We start from the raw sequence: 6,000 nt of genomic DNA, 5'->3' as shown, positions 1-6,000 counted from the left end.
TAAAATATTCATATTTCTTAACGTACTACACAAATATGTAATAAAAAATGGGAGTTCCTGTTTAAAAAAAACGCAGTTGATATCCGTTTGACCTATGGCAGCCCCATGTAGCGGGCCAACCATAGCGCCATCTGGTTTCCCCCTTCAAGCTAGACAAGTTTCGTTCTTTGTAGTTTTTTCATTTGACGCTTATTTCGTGAGATATTTGGCCCGGTCACGATCAATGGACCACCCTATATATATATATATATATATATATATATATATATATATATATATATATATATATATATATGTGTGTGTGTGTGTGTGTGTGTGTGTGTAATTTCTACCCAACACCTTTTAGGTATTACAGTAACAGAAATTCTTCTATGGAGTAAAAGAAGTTATGAAGGAGAAAGTTTCTCAGTTTCTTTTTAAATCTTATCTTTCTGTCTGTCAGCCATTTTATATCACTGGGTAAGTGATCAAAATTTTTTGTTGTGACATTGTGCTCCCCTTTTTGTGCTAAAGACAAACATAGTGTTGAGTTAGTAATATCATTTTTCCTTCTCATATTGTAATTATGTACATCTATGTTCCTTTTCATCTATGGTGATTCATTTACAACAAACTTCATGAGGGAATAAATATACTGCGAAGTGGTAGTCAGAAATCCCAGCTCCTTAAACAGATCTCTACAAGATGGAAATGGGTGATCGCCACATATTATTCTCATAGCACGTTTTTGTGCAATGAAAACTTTCTTTCTAGAAGATGAATTATCCCAGAACATTATTCGCCAAGATTTGCAATGATTCTAAATGAACTAAGTTGTTTTAGAAGTTCCAAAATGTGATTTTCCCAATGCAATTTCTCATGAATACAGACATCTAAGAAATTCGAAGCTTCCACCCTATTTATTGTTCCTTACCATGTGTTACATTCATCATTGCTGTAATGATGAGCAGAACTAAATATGTAGTCTTTCGAAACTTGTGGATGAAATCATACACAAAAAACCAGTAAATGGTACTTTTAAGAACTTTGTTTGTCAATTCTTCTGTTTTTGTATATATGCTTGGATTGATTACACTACTAGTGTCATCTGTAAAAAAAACTGATTTTATGGGGTTATGGCACAGACACCAGTTAGGATTAACAGACCCTTATTAAGTGCCTAAAGCTTTATTGAGGACACTGATTTTCCTTTTATACTAGTATTTTAGTACAATTTGTCCATTCAGTTTTGTAATGAGATCTTCAGAGGTCCAAATTGAATGATTTAATGATAATTATCCTGACACTCCCTGTTGATGTTGCTCATTCATTTATTAATTAACTACTGGTACAGCAATTTGCTGTGTTTTTAGTGAATAATCTTACGATTGTTCCATGGTTTATAATGGGCTTAGAGTAACAAACATGATTCTTTTATGAAACTCATGATGTTGATCTGTTCATTTTTGTAGGCCAGTGCTAATGGCCAAAAGTTACTGCTGATACATCTACAAAATCTTCTTTATGTGAAAGCGTTAATAAATTTCTTTATGGCATTTAAGAAGGAAAAGTGTCTGCATTGAAAAATAATAATAAGGTTGCTGTACTCAGTGCCATTAATGATATGCACTATTACTGGCCAGTATTGGCCTCCACCAATCACTGTGCTATTGGCTTTGTGTATAGGGGTACTCGCATCTTCCATGGCCAGTAAAGGGAAACATGTTTAAGTTTTGTGGCCAGTGTGGTGGCTAGCAGCAGGTCACGTGACCTACCGGCGGCATTTATTGGATGGTTCTTAAGTGCAGAGGCCGCCAGTAGAGTTGATTCAGCTGTGGTGTGCGGAGCTGTGCTGTTGTTTTTGTGCCTAGATCAAGTGGCTGTTGTGACTTGCTGCCATGCCTTGATAAGGCTTGTTTGAAAGCAAAGAAAGATACCGGTACTAAGAAGAATGTTAAGTGAGTGCCAGATAATATTGAAACATTTTTATAAACTTTCCAAAACCACAAATTACTGTGAAATATACTCCATGAACATTACTTCAACAAAAGAAGAAGGGAAATTAGTATTTTGAAATTGAAGGAAGACCTTACAAGACACTGTTTAGTTGTTCCTGATTTTGCATTTTTGAGGGCTAGAATAAAAATAATCAAGATAACACACAGAAGAGAGTTACTGAAAATTATCTTGTCAAAAACAAGCAGAGCCGAGGCTGAGGATGCTTATACACCAAAGCTACCTTGGTTCAAAATGGCTGACATATTTCTAAACAGCATTTTTGTAACTCGAGACTCAATCAAATCTGGCAAGTTAACATATTCTATTCTAAGTACATGGCTTTAAAATAACTAAATATAAAAATAGCTAAAATTGACTTTTAGGAATTTCAGTATTGTTAATATTTAGAAATGTTTAATTGTATTTTCCAATGGAAACAAAAACATTTAATGGCAAATTTTTTAAATAATTTGATAACGAATTTGTTTTTATTGATTATTTACAAAAAGTATTTACAAACTTCCATATCACTAGATTGAACTGTTAATCAGAAATTGTTAAAATTCCAATTTTACAAGAGTAAAAGAAATTGTTGTACAAAAGTAGATAAAATCAGAAGTTTGAATTACAAATCAAATTCCACCATATTTACATTCCAATGGCCTTCATTTGCTAAGGAACTTGACCTTCTTTGTCGAAGTAAGCAGCCATATTATTCATAAATCAACCCAAATCGAGACAAGTAAAATAAATACTAAAATTTTGATAAACCCTGATACAAAAGGTACAATAAATAAAATCTATGTTGACTTAAAACGGTTCTCACCTCCTAACTTACAGTTATAACAGTTTCAACCATTGCTTCATCAAAAGCCTCCTCAAACTCATTAACACTGTCACACTCCACATTTTTACCAAGTAACACTTAACACTGTATTCTATACCACCTCTAACGACAGACTGGGTGACACAGGTCAGAAAATATTGGAAGCTATTATTGGCCTAGTGTATAAGCTTACTACGTGGTAAAACCGGCCAGAACTGGCTACCACTACTGGCCCTGTGTTCAGCAATCTACAGCGCGGATACTTGCGTGTCGTACTGTATCACGTTACATTACCTCGCGAAAAGGCTACAAACGGTATAAAGGAAACAGATGACCCAAAGCTTTTTTATATCCTGTTTTTAAAACTGAAAAAGCTATGCTTCTGTTATATGTTGAGCAAGATGCTATCTCTGCTGAATAGACGTATAGGAAATTGTTAGTACTAAAACTTGAAATTCGCGGGGCAACAGGAGGAGTGTCTGAATCGTGTAGCACTTTGATTTGAGTAGTTTACGCTGAGTTGACACTTTGCATCTGTACTGATCATCAACAAGTAAATCATGCAATTGACTATAATGACACGATCTCCCTGTCATGCGTTACATCTAATCTCACCCTATACAGGTGCGCTAGATTAGTTTCAGAGCTGTTCTCTTCCGTGTATCAGCAGTTCTTATCCAAGATGAGTATTTAAGGAGGTTATCGGTGAAACAGATATTCAATGAGTTGTCTATGTTAAGCAAGTGCAGACGATGCTGAGTAATCGAAATATGACAGGAGAGCTTTTAGGTGTCAGTGGCCCATAAATTTTAAGTGAAGGTATTTTGTAGAGGTTAGAGATTTTACTAGTATTTTGTATTTACTACCATATGCTCGGTTGATAGACTGACGCGAGGCTTATGTCATCGCTAATCATAAACTAACCTTGTGCTAGTTGTATACACGGTAGCATTGGGAAGTGGTACAATATTATTTAAAGTCCAGTAAAACTTGAGTTACATGAATGTGTTGTTATACACTGTGTGGTACAATATTCTGTAGATGCAGAGTAAGCGTAGCTACAGTGAGTGCACCTTGCTGGAAGTTATGTTTATGAAGTAAGAAGCGCATAATCTGGTTTTGGCCTGTGTGTCCCGTCGTTGTTATTCCGTTTATGCTGTGTTGTGATTTGCACAGAGCTTCAACAACAAAGTTTGTGTTAGTACCACTTAACAGAAACGCTGTTTATAGGCATACTGCTGAAAACTATGGACAAAAGTGTTGTTGTTGCTGTTTGTAATATGAAAACAAGTTGTTGCCAGTTACTAGGGGAACAAGCACAACGTCAATACGTTATTTTATAATAATACTATCCCCTTAAAAAAAAATAAAAAATAAAATACATGCCAAAGAAACTAAACCTATAGGGGAGGGGCGGGGTAAAGGATCTCATCCGTTCTCTACATACCCGGCCAAATTTACCACTCGCTTCTGCATATATTTTAAAAAGTCGCTACTATGACCCCTTGTTCATTACTCTCCTAATCCATTTTAAAGTCGATACTTACTTTCTCAATAAGTATGTTTTACAACCTATGATATCGCTTGATAGTGAATGTGAATGTGGTACACAGTTTCGTATATCATTCATGATTTCCTGTACAATATATCAAGGCAAACATCGAGACATGGAAAAGACTGAAAAGGATATGTTGAAAAACCCCACTTAGTGTAGGCTCTGCTGACCACTATACAATTGCATTAGTTAATGCTAAAATAAACATTAGATAAACCAAACTGCACCAAAGAAGAACTTTAGTGAATATTCAATTCAATTTATTAGCGTCCTTGTAGTACATCATCAAAATGACATAGGACTTGTCAATAAACATTACAATTTAAAATACATGTACATGAAAATTTATAATTGAATTTACTTGTCACTTAGACATTCCAATTTTAATAGAACTATAAGAACATTAACATAAAAATATACAAGTAGGATAACAACGTACAAAAAAAAAAAAATAAATAAATAAAAAAAAAAGCTAGTAATTCTCACATCAAAGATTATTTCCATTCTTACGTTAACACTGTTTCACACTTTCATAGAAACAGCAAGTATTTAAATGTGAGCAATTACACATATTTATTATGTCGGGGATATATTAACTGCGCTTTTATTGTCAACGATTCATAAACTCTTCAATACTGTAAAAACTATTGCTCAATAACATGTTTTTTAATTCTCTTTTAAATATGTGCAGTTTTGGTATTATTTTTAGTTCTTTGGGGAGAGCACTGTTGAGGATTTTGGCTTGGTATAGTACACTTTTGTGATACATAGCTGTTTTATGAATTTCTCTGTGGAAATCATTCCTATTCCTTGTTTCATAGTTGTGAAATTCTCTGTTTAATGTAGGAAATTCATTGTTTTCTTTTAAGAAAAATATGCTTTCATATATGTATAAGGATGGTAGTGTCATGATTTTTAATTCTTTGAAAGCATGCCTACAAGAGTCTCTATATCCTATACCTTTTATTATTCTGACTGCCTTCTTTTGTAGTCTAAATGAATGTTTTGTTAGACTGATGTTCCCCCCAAAACTGTACACCATATCTTAATAAACTGTGCATGAATGATAAATAAACACATAACACTGTTTTAATATTACATGAGCTTTTAAGCATTCTAAGTATATAACATGTTTGACTTAATTTTTTGTTCAATGATATTACATGCTTTTCCCATCTTAAGTGTTCATCAAACCATACTCCCAAGAATTTAGTGTATGATGCTTGTTCAATCTTACACTTGCCTAGTTCTATTGTAAGGTTAGTTTTTATTTTATTTGTAATATGTCTGAAGTTGATCCACATTGTTTTTTTGGCATTCACAATGAGTCTGTTTTCATTAAACCATGTGTCTGCTTCGTCTGTTGCTAATGTGACTTTTTCCTGTAAGTCAGCTTCACTATTTGCTTTAACAAACAAACTTGTATCATCAGCAAACAGTACTGCCTCTGCTTCAGATAATTGACTTGGTAGGTCATTGATAAATATTAAAAACAATAATGGCCCTAATACGGATCCCTGGGGTACTCCATACAAAACCCTCGAATCTTGATGAATATGTCCTATCTGCATGGCTTATCTCCACCTTCTGGTACCTGTCTGACAGATATGATTCAAACCATTTGTGGGCAACTCCTCGTATC

The 6,000-nt window shown here is 34.1% G+C and overlaps 1 protein-coding gene across 4 annotated transcripts in view; it reads left to right on the top strand.

Moving 5' to 3' along the window:
• The first annotated feature begins 3,316 nt into the window (after positions 1 to 3,316).
• Positions 3,317 to 6,000, top strand: part of LOC126234635 (endonuclease/exonuclease/phosphatase family domain-containing protein 1-like) — a 118,891-nt gene continuing 116,207 nt past the window's right edge. The window contains exon 1 of one of the 4 annotated variants that reach the window (XM_049943361.1): positions 3,317 to 3,427. The gene's annotated coding sequence lies outside the window, so the exon portion shown is untranslated. Of the gene's footprint in view, positions 3,428 to 3,495; positions 3,636 to 3,865; positions 4,001 to 6,000 lie in introns of those variants that run through there. The other 3 variants (XM_049943364.1, XM_049943363.1, XM_049943365.1) reach the window with 3 other exon arrangements.

This window comes from Schistocerca nitens, chromosome 2 (genome assembly GCF_023898315.1).
Source record: "Schistocerca nitens isolate TAMUIC-IGC-003100 chromosome 2, iqSchNite1.1, whole genome shotgun sequence".
In the NCBI taxonomy this organism is placed as follows: Eukaryota; Metazoa; Arthropoda; class Insecta; order Orthoptera; family Acrididae; genus Schistocerca; species Schistocerca nitens.
The sequence above is the reverse complement of the archived record's forward strand: the minus strand, read 5'-3'. Positions and strand labels throughout refer to the sequence as shown.